Genomic DNA, 18,264 nt, shown 5'->3' on the forward strand with positions numbered 1-18,264 from the left:
ATAAAATTCTAACTATGGACTTCAGGTCTTCCCTCCTGACAATTTAAGAGGAAACAAACTAGGTTAAGATAATGATTTTTGTATGTAGAGCCGTGATGTGTCTCGGGGTTTGAGGTTTCTGTAACACCTGGAAACTCATATACCTAAAGAGTTACAGAAGACAGGTCAAAAAACAAAACTGGAGAATCTAGAAGTATTTTTCTGTGTATACAGATTGTCAGGAAGAAAGAAAGCTAACTACTCAACAGACTTTGGCAGTTAGAAAGTTTTATTAAATTTAGTGAATTTCTATCCAACTACTGAATCTGATAGTACCCCTCTCACTTTTTGTAAGGCAGGAAGACATTACTTAATTAATTTCAAGGACAGGGTGAGTATGCACTAAGTGATTTGTCAGAATGCTATGCCTGTAGAATGTCAAACAGTTCAATATCATTTTAAGAAACTCTTCAAAAAGATAGTGTCCCAAGCCAGAATTTTTATCTTTCTTGGTAGTTTCCTCTGAACCCTTATGAAACTGAGGATTTAGAATCCCGTTTGTCCAGATGTGGCACAAATACTACCAATTTCACTAAGACCCTTTGTTGATACAAGGTATGAGATGAAACCTCTTAATATGCCATACATACATATATATACATACACACACATACATGAAATCAGTATCATTTTAGTTGTGAGATTAAAGTAATATTTACTTTTTAAAAAAACATTTAGTGTATGACAGAAGCTTACTCAACAGCAAAACATTAGTTTATCAAGTTGAAAAGCTCCTTGGTTTTTTCTTTATCCCCAAATGTCACCCAATTTGGTTATGGGAACAAGTAAGCTGGGAGAATCTGTGTTCAGGGAGAGAGATTTTCCTGATTATCTCCAAGATCTTCATAGCTAGTTGTGAATAGAGGAAGGCTTCCACAAAGAGCTGGCTCCTGGCTTGTCCCCAGGGCTGCCATTTAATACTTAGATTATGCTTACAGTTCAACTTCAACATGTGCTTCAAATGCACGCTCTAGAGAAGCGGCCTCTCTAGATAGTCTCCAGGTGGATCTGTGACAGTGTCATTACCAAGCTTGGCACTTGTGTCAGTTTTCACAGGTCAAGAATATACAGTCAGAAACCTGTAAACTGAACCCGGGCAGCTGCACATCTGCATGCTCTGGAGGCACGAGGCTGATGATCCATCTCTTGGGGACTTAACCCCTGTGGGATGAATCTGTTTCTTCTCTGTGCTGGAGAGCTCAGGTATGGTCCTGACTACCCTCCCCTGGTTCTGATACAGTTCTCTTTCAGGAGAGGGGAAAAGCTGACATTTTTGAAAATAAAGGGATTCATGTTTCAGAAAAATCTGCCTCTTCATGCAAACACCACTGTAGCCAGAGATACAATTAGCATGGACTTTTCTACATTTTTAACTTAATATCACATCATACTCATTTCCCTCTTGTTCTTACTTTTTTTTTTTTAAGGAACTGAGCTCTTTCTAGAAGGGTCCACCTTGACTCATGAAGAGGAGAGACTGAAATGAGGTCACGCCCACACTCAGACCTCCTTTAGCTGCTCAGGCAGTTACCTGAGCATGCTTACCATATTCCTTAACTCCATTCCTTGCATAGCTGAGACTTGGTACAAGACTGTCATTCTCTTTTAGGGTGTAATGTTATTCAGCTGCTGCAACTTTTATTGCATCTTCCAATGATTTCAGTATTTATTGCCCTTGATGTGATTCAAAACAGCAAAATGTTCACACATACAGGTGTGGCCAACCATTGAGAATAAGACTAAGCTGACATTTTTGCAGGAGATTGTGACAAGACATTCTTTCCAAGTTTGCAGATACAGGTAACTTGCACGGCCATTTTTTTGTTAAGCCAGTAGTCTTGGCCACCATTTCTCATTGCTCTGCACTCTAAGAATTCTTAAGATGATGTTTTAAGACCCAAACTCAGAATATTTTAAAGATTTTTTGATATGGACCAATTTTAAAGTATTTATTGACTTTGTTACAGTATTGCTTTTGTTTTAATGTTTTGGCTTTTGGGCACCAAGGCATGTGGAATTTTAATTCCCCAATCAGAGTTCGAACCCTCGCCCCCTGCATTGGAGGGTGAAGTCTTAACCACTGGACCACCAGGGAGGTCCCAAACAGATTATTTTAGTATTCGAGTTTTATTGTCACTAAATGTTAGGAAGTTCCAGACATTTGGGAGCTATAACTAAAAAGACCTATGCCCTTGTGGAAATTAAATAGTAAAACTTAAAGACAGAATACTTTTATATTAGAAGCAAAAAATATTCACTGTGTTTGCTGTGAAAGGTTAGGAGTAGAGGTTCTGGGGTCAAACTACATGGTCTTGAGTTTAGACCCTACCAACTTTATTTATTTACTCATTCCATATGTATTGAGTGACAAGTGATTTTCAGTGTGCAGACTTACACATATATTGTCATCAGTTCAGTTGCTCAGTTGTGTCCGACTCTTTGCGACCCCATTGGCTGCAGTACACCAGGCTTCCCTGTCCATCACCAACTCCCGCAGCCTACTCAAACTCATGTCTATCACGTTGGTGATGCCAGCCAACCGTATCATCCTCTGTCATCCCCTTCTCCTCCCACCTTCAATCTTTCCCAGCATCAGGGTCTTTTCCAGTGAGTTGGTTCTTCACATCCAGGTGGCCAAAGTACTGGAGCTTCAGCTTCAGCATCAGTCCTTCCAATAAATATTCAGGACTGATTTCCTTTAGGATTGACTGGTTGGATCTCCTTGCAGGCCAGTTCAGTTCAGTTCAGTTCAGTCGCTCAGTCGTGTCCGACTCTTTGCAACCCCATGAATCGCAGCACGCCAGGCCTCCCTGTTCATCACCATCTCCCGGAGTTCACTCAGACTCATGTCTATCAAGTCCGTGATGTCATCCAGCCGTCTCATCCTCGGTCGTCCCCTTCTCCTCCTGCCCCCAATCCCTCCCAGCATCAGAGTCTTTTCCAATGAGTCAACTCATCGCATGAGGTGGCCAAAGTACTGGAGTTTCAGCTTTAGCATCGTTCCTTCCAAAGAAATCCCAGGGTTGATCTCCTTCAGAATGGACTGGTTGGATCTCCTTGCAGTCCAAGGGACTCTCAAGAGTCTTCTCCAACATCACAGTTCAAAAGCATCAATTCTTCGGCACTCAGCTTTCTTTATAGTCCAACTCTCACATTCATACACGACTACTGGAAAAAACAAAGCTCTGACTAGAGGGACCTTTGTTGGTAAAGTATTGTCTCTGCTTTTGAATATGCTGTCTAGGTTGGCCATAACTTTTCTTCCAAGGAGCAAGCGTCTTTTAATTTCATGGCTGTAGTTACCACTGCAGTGATTTTGGAGCCCCCAAAATAAAGTCTCTTACTGTTTCCATTGTTTCCCCATTTATTTGCCATGAAGTGATGGGACTGAATGCCATGATCTTAGTTTTCTGCATGTTGAGCTTTAAGCCAACTTTTTCACTCTCCTCTTTTACTTTCATCAAGAGGCTCTTTAGTTCTTCACTTTCTGCCGTAACGGTGGTGCCATCTGCATGTCTGAGGTTATTGATATTTCTCCCGGCAATCTTGATTCCGGCTTGAGTTTCATCCAGCCCTGCATTTCACATGATGTACTCTGCATAGATGTTAAATAAGCAGGGTGACAATATACAGACTTGACGTACTCCTTTCCCAATTTGGAACCAGTCCGTTGTTCCATGTCCAGTACTGTTACTTCTTAACCTGCATACAGATTTCTCAGGAGACATGTAAGATGGTCCGGTATTCCCTCTCTTGAAGAATTTTCCACAGTTTGTGTGATTAACACAGTCAAAGGCTTTGGTGTAGTCAATGAAACAGAAGTAGATGTTTTTCTGGAATTCTCTTGCTTTTTCGATGATCCAACGGATGTTGGCAATTTTTTTTTTTTTTTCGGATGTTGGCAATTTGATCTCTTGTTCCTGTGCCTTTTCTAAATCCAGCTTGAACATCTGGAAGTTCTCGATTCATGTACTGTTGAAGCCTAGCTTGGAGAATTTTAAGCACTGCTTTACTAGCGTGTGAGATGAGTGCGATTGTGCAGCAGTTTGAACATTCTTTGGCATGCCTTTGAGATCCCACATGCTGGGGAGCAACTAAGCCCATGTGCCCACAATTACTAACTAAGCCTATGGTATAGAGTCCAGTAACTGCAACTACTGAGCCCTCACACCACAACTACTGAAGCGTGTGCACCCTAGAGCCCGTGAAATTACAAAAATAGAAAACAGACAAAAAGAATTCAATGAAGAATTTGGGACTTTCCTGGTGGTCCAGTGGCCAAGTCTCCCCACTTCCAATGCAGCGAGCCCTGGTTTGCCACAAGTAAGAGCTGACATGCTGCCACTAAAGAAGATCTCACAGTGCCGCAAGGAAGACCCTGTGCAGCCAAATAAGTCAGTATTTTTAACTTAAAGAAGAATTCAGTGAAGAATTTTAAGCGGGAGAGTGCAATGGAGTTGTTTTCATTTTATAAAGATCACTCTGGTGGGCACGTGGCAGTGGAGACTGACTGGAGTCAGGAATGCCAGGTAGGAAGACGGTCTCCTGCTAACCCAGGTGAGAGATGGTGGTGGTAGCTGGGATGAAGAAAAATAGTAATATTAAAGTGGTAACGAAGAACTGAAATCTGTGTAAAAATTGGTGATTGACCAGTTTAGGAGAAACACGAGTATATGATGGGCAAGTGAAGCGTGAGTGGACGAAATCAGCCATGGAGAGGGTGTTGAGGGAGAAGAAAGTGGAACATGCAAGTTCAGGAAGCAATATTCCAGGGACTGTCCGAGGACACAAGAGAGGTAAGAGTGATCATCTTGCTATGAAGGAAAAACTTCACGAGAGAACAAAAAGACAAGGAACAACAACAATGTATATTAGTTTTTCAACAGAGAAGAATACCTTTTAAGTACCTCACTTTTCATGAATTATTTAAAAATAGTAATACATGTTATTTGTGGAATATTTGGAAAGTACAGGAAGGAATAAAGAAATATAAGAAGGAAAACATTCTAAAGATTACTTCTGTGAATTTTGTGGTTTATCACCAATCATTTTTCTGTCAGTGTGCATATACAATAAACACACCCACGTTTTCTTTTACAAACTGAGATACTATGAATCCAGTCTTGGATGCTGTTTGTTTTCTTTTTCCATTGACGTTATATCTGAAGCATTTCCCCACTTTCATTGGTACTTTAAATAATTGGATAGAAAGAAAAACAGGTATGATTTTCTTTTTTTGAAAAGGAAAATCATTTTAGAGAAAAATAGGAGGAAAAAATCTTCCTTTTAAAGGTAAAGCTTATTCTGAGTTAAGGTGTACCACCTTGCCCTTGATACTACGCTGAATATCCATCTAAGCTAACGTGTCACTCACAGAACAGAAAACCCAGATGAGTAGTTTTTTCTTACTTTTTTAAAAATTTGGCTGCACTGGGTCTTAGTTGCAGCAGGCGGGACCTTTTAGCTGTGGCACTTGGGATCTTCAGCCAAGGCAAGTGAACTTGTTGAGGCATGTGGGATATAGTTTCCTGACCTGGGCTCCTTGTGTTGGGAGCGCAGAGTCTTAGCCACTGGACCACCAGAGGAGTCCCAGAAAACCCAAATGAGACAATCATTTTCAGTGAGGGGAAGGCTTTGTGGCAAAGCTAGATTTGCACCCTCTAACTGGATGTGTAAGTGTAATACCTACTGGGGACTTTCCAGGTGGCTCTAGTGGTAAAGAACCTGCCTGCCAACACAGAAGATATGAGAGTCGCGGGTTTAATCCCTGGGTAGGGAGATCTCCTAGAGAAGGGGATGGCAACCCACTCCAGTATTCTTGCCTGGAGAATCCCATAGACAGAGGAACCTGGTGGGCTACAGTCCATAGGGTCGCAAAGAGTTGGACACGACTGAAGCAACTTAGCACACATGTACACACGCCACCTGATAAGATGCAATGAGATAAACACAGCATCACATCTTGGCTAACTCTCAGAAGGCAAATAAACTGAACATAATCATGAAGATACATCAGGTGCACCCAGATTGAGGGACAGTCTACAAAATAACTGCCCTGCGTGACAGCGCACAAGCATGGGCAAGAGGAGCTACCCCACGTCCGAGGTCAGGGGCAGAAGCTGGGAGGACCCCATGCCCGAGGGGCGGCAGCCAAGAGGAGCTACCCCATGTCCGAGGTCAGGGGTGGTGGCCCAGGGGAGCTACCCACTCCGCCCCACGAGGATACAGACGGCAGCCGGGAGGAGCTACCCCACATCCAAGGAGCGGTGGCTGCGCAGGCGCAGGAGACCTAGAGGAGACCCACGTTCAAGGTCAGGAGGGGCAGCGGTGAGGCGATACCTCTCCTCCAAGGTAAGGAGCAGCGGCTATGCTTTGCTGGAGCAGCCGTGAAGAGATACCCCACATACATGGTAAGAGAAACCCAAGTAAGACGGTAGGTGTTGCAAGAGGGCATCAGAGGGCAGACACACGGAAACCATAATCACAGAAAACTAGTCAATCTAATCACACTAGGACCACAGCCTTGTCTAACTCAATGAAACTAAGCAATGCCCTGTAGGGCCACCCAAGACGGGCAGGTCATGGTGGAGAGGTCTGACAGAATGTGGTCCACTGGAGAAGGGAATGGCAAACCACTTCAGTATTCTTGCCTTGAGAACCCCATGAACACTATGAAAAGGCAAAATGATATGATATTGAAAGAGGAACTCCCCAGGTCGGTAGGTGCCCAATATGCTACTGGAGATCAGTGGAGAAATAACTCAGAAAGAATGAAGGGATGGAGCCAAAGCAAAAACAATGCCCAGTTGTGAATGTGACTGGTGATAGAAGCAAGGTCTGATGCTGTAAAGAGCAATACTGCATAGGAACCTGGAATGTCAGGTCCATGAATCAAGGCAAATTGGAAGTGGTCAAACAGGAGATGGCAAGAGTGAACGTCGACATTCTAGGAATCAGCGAACTAAAATGGACTGGAATGGGTGAATTTAACTCAGATGACCATTATATCTACTACTGCAGGCAGGAATCCCTCAGAAGAAATGGAGTAGCCATCATGGTCAACAAAACAGTCTGAAATGCAGTACTTGGATGCAATCTCAAAAACGACAGAATGATCTCTGTTCATTTCCAAGGCAAACCATTCAATATCACAGTAACCCAAGTCTATGCCCCAACCAGTAATGCTGAAGAAGCTGAAGATGAACGGCTCTATGAAGACCTACAAGACATTTTAGAACTAACACCCAAAAAAAGATGTCCTTTTCATTATAGGAGACTGGAATGCAAAAGTAGGAAGTCAAGAAACACCTGGAGTAACAGGCAAATTGGATGGAGGAGCCTGGTAGGCTGCAGTCCATGGGGTTGCTAAGAGTCAGACATGACTGAGCGACTTCACTTTCACTTTTCCTTTCATGCACTGGAGAACGAAGTGGCAACCTACTCCAGTATTCTTGCCTGGAGAATCCCAGGGATGAGGGAGCCTGGTGGGCTGCCGTCTATGGGGTCGCACAGAGTCTGACACAACTGAAACGACTTAGCAGCAGCAGCAGCAGCAGTACCTCTTGTCTTTGCCCGATGCCTTTGTCTTCCTTTTCCCTTTAGCAGGTGTTGTCATCTATGAAGACTCTTTCCGAGTCATTTTCTGGCCAGTTGTTTCTTCCCTTCCTGGTTGCACCCCCATAATGACTACTGGCTCGTGGCATCATTTTCTGCATTCAGCCTTGCCCTCCAGCTTTACACACCTTTTTCCACCTGTAGCGTTTCCTCTGTGTCCTTTTTTTCAAGTCTTGCTCTGATTCCTTTTTCCTTTCAACCTTGGGATCAAAATTCAGGCTAGTAAGCTGAGCTATCGCTAATTATAATACCTTCAGTATTTCAGTCCAGAGAAGGCAATGGCACCCTACTGCAGTACTCTTGCTTGGAAAATCCCATGGATGGAGGAGCCTGGTGGGCTGCAGTCCATGGGGTCACTAAGAGTCGGACACGACTGAGTGACTTCATTTTCCCTTTTCACTTTCATGCACTGGAGAAGGAAATGGCAACCTACTCCAGTATTCTTGCCTGGAGAATCCCAGGGACGAGGGAGCCTGGCAGGCTGCCATCTATGGGGTCGCACAGAGTCGGACACGACTGAAGCAACTTGGCAGTAGCAGCAGCAACAGGCAAATTTGGCCTTGGAATATGGAATGAAGCAGGGCAAAGACTAATAAAGCTTTGCCAAGAGAACGCACTGGTCATAGCAAACACCCTCTTCCAACAACACAAGAGAAGACTCTACACATGGACATCACCAGATGGTCAACACCAAAATCAGACTGATTTTATTCTTTGCAACCAAAGACGGAGAAGCTCCATACAGTCAGCAAAAACATGAATGGGAGCTGACTGTGGCTCAGATCATGAACTCCTTATTGGCAAATTCAGACTTAAATTGAAGAAAGTAGGGAAAACCACCAGACCATTCAGATATGACCTAAATCAAATCCCTTATGATTATACAGTGGAAGTGAGAAATAGATTTAAGGGCCTAGATCTGATAGATAGAGTGCCTGATGAACAATGGAATGAGGTTCGTGACACTGTACAGGAGACAGGGATCAAGACCATCCCCATGGAAAAGAAATGCAAAAAAGCAAAATGGCTGTCTGGGGAGCCCTTACAAATAGCTGTGAAGAGAAGAGAAGCAAAAAGCAAAGGAGAATACGAAAGATATAAACATCTGAATGCAGAGTTCCAAAGAATAGCAAGAAGAGATAAGAAAGCCTTCCTCAGCAATCAATGCCAAGAAATAGAGGAAAACAAAAGAATGGGAAAGACTAGAGATCTCTTCAAGAAAATTAGAGATACCAAGGGAACATTTCATGCAAAGATGGGCTTGATAAAGGACAGAAATGGTATGGACCTAACAGAAGCAGAAGATATTAAGAAGAGGTGGCAAGAATACAGAAGAATACAGAAGAACTGTACAAAAAGATCTTCATGACCCAGATAATCACGATGATGTACTCACTCACCTACAGCCAGACATCCTGGAATGTGAAGTCACGTGGGCCTTAGAAAACATCACTATGAACAAAGCTAGTGGAGGTGATGGAATTCCAGTTGAGCTGTTTCAAATCCTGAAAGATAATGCTGTGAAAGTGCTGCACTCAATATGCCAGCCAATTTGGAAAACTCAGCAGTGGCCACAGGACTGGAAAAGGTCAGTTTTCATTCCAATCCGAAAGAAAGGCAATGCCAAAGAATGCTCAAACTACCGCACAATTGCACTCATCTCACACGCTAGTAAAGTAATGCTCAAAATTCTCCAAGCCAGGCTTCAGCAATACGTGAACCATGAACTTCCAGATGTCCAAGCTGGTTTTAGAAAAGGCAGTGGAACCAGAGATCAAATTGCCAACATCCGCTGGATCAGGGGAAAAGCAAGAGAGTTCCAGAAAAACACCTATTTCTGCTTTATTGACTATGCCAAAGCCTTTGACTGTGTGGATCACAATAAACTGTGGAAAATTCTGAAAGAGATGGCAATACCAGACCACCTGACCTGCCTCTTGAGAAACCTATATGCAGGTCAGGAAGCAACAGTGAGAACTGGACATGGAACAACAGACTGGTTCCAAGTAGGAAAAGGAGTACGTCAAGGCTGTATATTGTCATCCTGTTTATTTAACTTCTACGCAGAGTACATCATGAGAAACGCTGGGCTGGAAGAAGCACAAGCTGGAATCAAGATTGCTGGAAGCAATATCAATGACCTCAGATATGCAGATGATACCACCCTTATCGCAGAAAGTGACGAGGAACTAAAAAGCCTCTTGATGAAAGTGAAAGAAGAGAGTGAAAACGTTGGCTTAAAGCTCAACATTCAGAAAACAAAGATCATGGCATCTGGCCCCATCACTTCATGGGAAATAGAAAGGGAAACAGTGTCAGACTTTATTTTTTGGGGCTCCAAAATCACTGCAGATGGTGACTGCAGCCATGAAATTAAAAGATGCTTACTCCTTGGAAGAAAAGTTAGGACCAACCTAGACAGAATATTCAAAAGCAGAGACATTACTTTGCTGACTAAGGTCTGTCTAGTCAAGGCTATGGGTTTTCTAGTAGTCATGTATGGATGTGAGAGTTGGACTGTGAAGAAAGCTAAGCGCCGAAGAATTGATGCTTTTGAACTGTGGTGTTGGAGAAGACTCTTGAGAGTCCCTTGGACTGCAAGGAGATCCAACCCGTCCATTCTGAAGGAGATCAACCCTGGGATTTCTTTGGAAGGAATGATGCTGAAGCTGAAACTCCAGTACTTTGGCCACCTCATGCAGAGAGTTGACTCATTGGAAAAGACTCTGATGCTGGGAGGGATTGGGGGCAGGAGAAGGGGACAACAGAGGATGAGATGGCTGGATGGCATCACGGACTCAATGGGCCTGAGTCTGAGTGAACTCCGGGAGTTGGTGATGGACAGGGAGGCCTGGCATGTTGCGATTCATGGGGTCACAAGGAGTCGGACATGACTGAGCTACTGAACTGAACTGAACCTTGAGAAGTATCAAGGCCTTGACAGCCTAAGGCTGTCTCTTTTTTCTAGAAACTTATTGAGGGCTGAAAACAAGCAAGTTGCAACATCTGAACTTTTTTTTCACCCTGACAACTCCCTAATGCTCCATATTAGTATGCACATGGTCTAAGTCCCAAGGCACTAGAGATGACACCTACTACCTAACAAAGACTGTCACCTTCTCAGACCAGGACAGTCATTACTCCTTTTACTCTACTTTTTCTATGGAGCAGAATCCAAATTTTAGGATCAGTTACACACAAACTCCCATCCTGTTAACAATTTCTATGTCTTTTAGGACTCTCCCTTTTTTAAGAGAAAATGCAATTCCACGATGTTTTAAACGATAAGGAGATGTTACTGGTTCACACATGTGAAGAATCAGGGACAGAATAAGCTTAGGAACTGCCTAATACAGAGCTCAAACAATGTTACCAGGATGAAGTTTCCTGATCTCTCAGTTCCGCTTCCGTTGTGTTGGTTCAGCGTTTCTTAGGGCTGCATCCTTCCTCATTCATATCCATCAGGAAGGAGAGTGTTTTTTCCCCCATGTAAATCATTCTCAAAGGATGAGGTAGTTATAACACAATTTTCAAACAGCAAAAGTATGGGTAGTTTTCTCTTCTCAAAGATGGCATATTCTACCTTTAACATCAGCACCATCAGCATGAAAACTCTAAGTGGATGATTTTCAGTCCAGTTACACTCTTTCACCACTATGTGGATGACTCCATCACTGTTGAATCTTCAACTGCAAAAGTGACTTGAATAAAAATATATGTGACTTTTAAAGACACTGGATGGGTAGGTCAAGTTTGTTGTCTTGTTAAAGGCTGACCAAGTAGCAAACAGAAAGTATGGATGACTTGCTGAGACTTGCTTATCCTTTGATTTCATGAATTACTCTCAAATTTTCAACAAAACACCTCATGTCTACAGAGATCAGTCTCCTCCATACCTCTCATCACACACGTGTAAAATTCATTTTGCTGCTTATCCAGATTCTCCTACTCCTGTGCTCAGAAACAGATTACCATGTCATCACAGGGCACTGCCACCTGGACACTCAAACACATTTCTTTCTTTCTCAGTAATGTTTAAAAGCCTTCTACCTTTGTTTGTATCAGGCAGGAAGTTATGACATACATCTTGAGAAGCCAGACTTTCCAACATGCAAAATGGGCAAGGCTTGCATGACCAGAAAGAGCTTGTGATGGTTTTTCTGGTCGTCTTTCCAAAATTTAATGTTTGTTCCAAACAAAGCAGATTTATACCCTGACAGAGGTGGAACATTCAACATATAGGCCCTTGTTTTACAGGAACAGTTGTGGGGGCAGGGGATTCATAAAGAAGTAGTCACTGGAACTGCCAGAGACACTCATTTCTAATTAGAGAAACACAACTTGAAACAAAGAGTTTGATTCAATAAAAAGGACATTTGAGTGCATCGCCTAAGACACAGTCATGTAAGTACCTATAGTATGGCATAGTTGTGTAAATGTGTTTAAAAAAAAAGTGTGATAAAGGACACATAGAACTGTCTTCAACATTTCCTGTGAGAAATCTGAAACACATTTATGTTTCTAAGAAAGTTACATTTACAGAAACTTCTACAGTTAGTAGTCTGTCTCCACTAAAATGAAATTTAAACTGAAAACTATTTGCCCCGAGAGCATGTTAGGAATGTCAGAAAGAAATGATAAATCATCCACAATCTTTTCAAGACCATTTGCACAATAAAATCAAAACACCACTTTCCCCAGAAGATGACAAAGGGGAATAAGGAAAATGCCCTCTAGCTTCCTGGCAACTTAGAATATGTGAAACAGAAGCTTAATTAAGGAGCCCCAGCCCAAGAGAAACAATACTGTCAGTATTAATATTTACTAAAGGAAAGAAGTCCCAATAAATATTAAATATGTATTGAAGGGAAGGGAGGAGAGCACAGAACTGGAACTCAAGAAACAGGCTATATTCTCAATCATGAGCTATGTGACCCGGGGTAAGTTACTTCAACCTCTCTGTAACTCCCTTTACTCATCTCTAAAATGAGGGAGTTGGGTTATGATCTCTAAAGAGTCTATTCTAAATATCATTTATTTTGTGTGTTAGTGTGAAAGACAGTAAGAAATTGTCCTGTTCCTTGAGAAATATTAATTTCGATTTAAACTAAGTCTCTGGAACCTGAGTTACTGTCACCCCTGGGGATCTTCGAAAGATTTGAAACTAAAATAAGAGTCGCAACCATCATTATCATTTTCTAAAGAACTACACTCCCTATAATTGCAATTTATTAATAGTATTATACTATATGCCCCCTATGGGATCTCTTTCCCTTTCTCAGCCGTAATTCCTTCAGCTCTCTCTCCCACGCTGTATCTTTACCAACAGTATTCCCAGCACACAAACTGAGCTTCAGAGAAACAGGAACATTCAGAAAGCCCTGGACTGACTGTAAAGTCAGTGGCTATGCATAGGTCTCTTCTATTCATTGATTCAACAAGTATTTCCAACTGGGGTCACACACCGCATGGGTAACAAAGTTTTTTTTTTTTTTTTTTTTAATCACTTCTCTGCTGCAAGGAGCTTACGTGTACACGGCTGAGAGCATGGATTTCCCTGCACAGCCCCTCTGGGCAACACACGCTATCGGCTAAAGCTGCAGATTTCAGTCAGTTTGAGCATCCAGGACCGCGCCTCCTCCTGGCCGGCTCCCGCCGGAGCAGGCTTTTACTCCTGCGACCGAGCGCTGACCCCTCTGCCAGGCCGAGCGGTTACTGCTCCCAACTGATGACACCTGCAGTCTGGGTAGCCCGAGATCCGGAAGGTGGCCGCTGAGCCAACCACCGGCGTGGTGCCGGGCGGTATTCCAGACCTCTGCCGGACGCAAGTTCCCCTTTCCAAAGGCCCCGCCGCTACTGCCGCTGAGAATCCGGCTCTAGCGGCCGCTGAGAGGAGGGAAGGGCGGGGCCTGCGCCCCTCCCCGCCCGTTGCCCTGACGACACGCAAGCCATCCTGGGAACTTCGCCTTTCTGGTCTGGCTTAGGGACTGGGATCCCACAGCGCCGCCTGCAGGCAGGAGGAGCCAAGAATCCCCAGAGGCATCCTGGTAGCGAGGCGCTTTCAGCTAGCTGTTCAGTCGCTAAATGCTAAATGCTCTTTGCGACCCCAGAGACTGCAGCATGCCAAGCTTCCCTGTCCTTCACTATCTTCCGGAGTTTGCTCAAATTCATGTCCATTGAGTCGGTGATGCTATCTAACCATCCCATCCTCTGCCGCCCCTTCCCCTTTGGCCTTCAGTCTTTCCCAGGATCTGAGTCTTTTCCATTGAGTGGCTCTTTGAATCAGGTGGCCAAAGTACTGGAGTTTCAGCTTTAGCATCAGTACTTCCAGTGAATATCCAGGGTTGATTTCCTTTAGGATTAACTGGTTTGATCTTGTAGTCCAAGGGACTCTCAAGAGTCTTCTCCAGCACCATGATTCCCAAGCATCAATTCTCTGGCAGGGCTCAGCCTTCTTTATGGTCCAACTCTCACATCTCTACGTGACTACTGGAAAAACCATAGCTTTGACTATACAGACCTCTGTTGGTCAAGTGATGTCTGCTTTTAAATAACACCATCTAGGTTTGTCATAGTTTTCTAAGGAGCAAGCATCTTCTAATTTCATGGCCTGCAGTCACTACCTACAGTGATTCTGGAGCCCAAGAAAATAAGATTTATCCCTGCTTCCACTTTTCCCCCTTCTGTTTGCCACAAAGTGATGTGAACAGATGTCATGGTCTTAGTTTTTTTAATCCTGATGTTCATCCAGTAGGTGTCCATGACTCCCAGGATGTCTTGACTGGGAGTGCTAAAATTTAAACTCTGGCCTCTTTCTCCTTTGATAATTACACAAGGTTGGACCTAAAATTGATAGGCATATAAATCAGGGAGGTGCATTGTGTAAGGTTGTCCTTTTTCTGCCTCAATTTTTGGTACTCTACTCCTTCTTGTCTGTGAAAACAACTAATCAGTAGTTGACCTCATAGAAGACATAGACATTTTTATTTGAACCAACCTGAGGATTATCACAATGGAGACAGTCCTTCAGAGAGTTCTGAAGACTGTTTCACCCGTCAGAAGTCAAAACACAGTTATACAGGTTTTTGAGACAAAGGTTACACATCAAAGTACTAGTTGCCAACCAATAAGGCAACTAGTGGGTTACTGTGACCCCTTAGAGGACAGAGAAAAGAATATTAACTCTTGAGGTGTTACACTGCCGGTACCAGGAGGAAACTGCGAGTAGGCACTCCTGTGTCCTCTAAGGCGGTCTAGTTAGTGTGTAACGCAGGTGCACAATGCACGCTAGAGGGAGGGTAATGGCAGAGGGAAACTTTTCTCTTTCGGATATGCTGCATGGCATGTGGGACCTTAGTTCCCTGACCAGGCCACCCTGAGCAGTGGAAGCTCAGAGATCTAACCAATGGATGGCTAGGAGTCCCCAGGGCAGAGAGACAATTTTATGTTTAAAAACTTTCTTGCCCTGTCTTAAAAATAACTATTTCACCACCCTCTTCAGGGCTTCCCAGGTGGCTCAGTGATAGAGTTTGCCTGTCAATACAGGAGATGCAGGATCAATCCCCCTCGAGTAGGAAATGGCAACCACCTCCAGTATTCTTGCCTGCAAAATTCCATGGACGGAGGAGCCTGGTGAGCTACAGTCCATGGGGCCTTAAAGAGTCAGACACGACTTAGTGACTAACCACCACCACCGCCACCACCCGGTTATCTAACTGATTCTCTCAGATGTTTCAGGTATACAATCATATGATGCATTCCATAATGTTAAGTAATAGCTCAGCAGTGATCTTCTTGATTTTAATGGGAAAAAAGTGTTTAAACCATTCTGTCACTTTAATATGACCATTGTTGGGCCACTCATATTTATTAGTCCTTTGTGTGTGGTGTGTGCTTAGTCGCTGTCATGTCTGACTCTTTGGGAACCCATAGACTGTAGCCCGCCAGGTTCCTCTGTCCGTGGGGATTCTCCAGGCAAGAGTACTGGAGTGGGTTGTCATGCCCTCCTCCAGGTGATCTTACCAACCTGGGGATCAAACCCAGGTCTCCCACATTGCAGGTGGATTCTTAACTGTCTGAATTACCAGAGAAGCTCAAGAATTCTAGAGTGGGCAGCCTATCCCTTCTCCAAGGGAACTTCCCCACCCAGGGATCAAACCAAGGTCTCCTGCATTGCAGGCAGAGTCTTTACCAGCTGAGCTACCCAGGAAGACCATTCCTTTGTAGAAGACAGAACTTTTCTTTTTTTTTGCAAGTCACAGATTCCACCAGATTGTGGTAGCATTGATTTAGAAATTTTGGGTAAGGAAGAGAAGTTTTAGAAACTTGTGCTTAAAATAATACCTTCGTTCCCAGAAATCCCTCAATTCTTTAGACACCACTCTGGATCTTTTTCATTTGTAATGTGGGCAACCTGGAGTACTTGGGTTTAGCTGGGTGGTGCCCTTTTTCTCAACTTCCTCCACAACACTTCCAGTTTCTAATAAGATTCAAACACTCTGGATCTTTTACTGCCTCTGAGATCCTCCAATTCTGTACATATTTAAGATCTACTTAGTTCTGCCAGGTCTTAGCTGTGACACACAGATCTGTGATCTTCACTGTGGCATGCAAGATCTTTAGCTGTGGCATGCGACTTCTTAGTTGCAGCATGTGGGATCTAGTTCCCTGACCAGGGGTCGAACTGAGGCCCCCTGCATTGCGATTATGGAGTCTTAGCCACTGGACCACCAGGGAAGTCCCAGGTCAAACCAGTTATAACAGGCAATATGTGAGAACACCAAACTGGAGGCCCTGGCCTTCAGTCTCCCTCAAAGTCTCTACCTTATCACATCCTCCTCCTTCCCTTTCCCCACAGGGACCCCTCCTCCTCTTCTTCCTCCTGCTCCCTCATCATGGGCCCTCATCTGTATCAGGGCCCCTGACCCTTCTTTCCTCATGCATTTGAGGCTGGCTGCCCCGTGATCACCACTGACATAACCATGTATCTCTAGTAATTATGAGGTGCTCAGTTCAGTTCAGTCGCTCAGTCATGTCCGACTCTTTGCGACTCCATGAATTGCAGCACGCCAGGCCTCCCTGTCCATCACTAACTCCCGGAGTTCACTCAGACTCACGCCCATCAAGTCGGTGATGCCATCCAGCCATCTCATCCTCTGTCGTCCACTTCTCCTCCTGCCCCAAATCCCTCCCAGCATCAGAGTCTTTTCCAATGAGTCAACTCTTCCCATGAGGTGGCCAAAATACTGGAGTTTCAGCTTTAGCTTCATTCCTTCCAAAGAAACCCCAGGGTTGATCTCCTTCAGAATGGACGGGTTGGATCTCCTTGCAGTCCAAGGGACTCTCAAGAGTCTTCTCCAACACCACAGTTCAAAAGCATCATTTCTTCGGCGCTCAGCTTTCTTCACAATCCAACTCTCACATCCATACAAGACTACTGGAAAAACCATAGCCTTGACTAGACAGACCTTAGTCAGCAAAGTAATGTCTCTGCTTTTGAATAGTCTGTCTAGGTTGGTCCTAACTTTTCTTCCAAGGAGTAAGCGTCTTTTAATTTCATGGCTGCAGTCACCATCTGCAGTGATGTGTGTGCTCAGTTGAGACTAAATCCGACTCTTTTCCAACCCCATGGACTGTAGCCTGCCAGGCTCCTCTGTCCACGGGATTTTCCAGGCAGGAAGACTGGAGTGGGTTGCCATTTACTCCTCCAGGGAATCTTCCTGACCCAGGTATCGAACCAGTGTCTCCTGCATTGGCAGGCAGATTCTTTACCACTGATCCATCTGAGAATCCCATAAACCTGCCTAAATCATATCACTTCTTAATATTATCTAGTATTATTATGTAATATCTAACACAAATTTGTTAGTGTCTGTCACATAGCACAGTGTGCTAAAATAAAAGATTTATTCTGACTTGAAGTTCTATTTTGTTACTTAAAACTGAAGGCCTTCATCCTTTGATACTCTCATTATTAACAGACTAAGGGCTACTTGGCTGGAGGCAGGGCTATCCTTCAGTAACGTTTTCCAAAGTTGAGTCCTGCAGAACTCTTACGTCCACAGATCACAGTGTTGGGATAGGGGGAAGATGGGGGAGAAAGGAATCCCATGGTCAAACAAATTCACAGTATTATAATACATAATGTCTTCCTCTTGACAGCCATAGATTATGTGTGTGTAGGAGGGAACTGTTTAACTTATTTAGTTATCAGCTATGTAATTCTTTTTTCCCAGAATATCTTTGGATGCAGTGTTTCAGAGAAAAAATCATCTATGAACCATTGCTTTTATTTTTTCCTTCTTTTTCTTGGCAGCGCCTCAAAGCTTGTGGGATTCTAGCTCCCCCACCAGGGATTGATTTGAGGCCATGGCAGAGAGAGCCCATGGAATCCTAACCACTGAACCACCAAGAGATTCCTAACCTCCCAATCATTGCTTTATAGTAATGTCTATTACAGTCTACTGATGTTTCTTTTTCTGTCATCCTGCAGAAGTGCAGGTCAGCCATTCTCTAAGGTGAAACATGAACCCTCTAAGGTCAGGAATTCTTTGGATGGTGTGCAACTCTCTCCCTGAGGTATAAACATTGCAACCTCCACCGAATGTGACA

This window comes from Ovis aries, chromosome 4 (genome assembly GCF_016772045.2).
Source record: "Ovis aries strain OAR_USU_Benz2616 breed Rambouillet chromosome 4, ARS-UI_Ramb_v3.0, whole genome shotgun sequence".
Classification (NCBI taxonomy): Eukaryota; Metazoa; Chordata; class Mammalia; order Artiodactyla; family Bovidae; genus Ovis; species Ovis aries.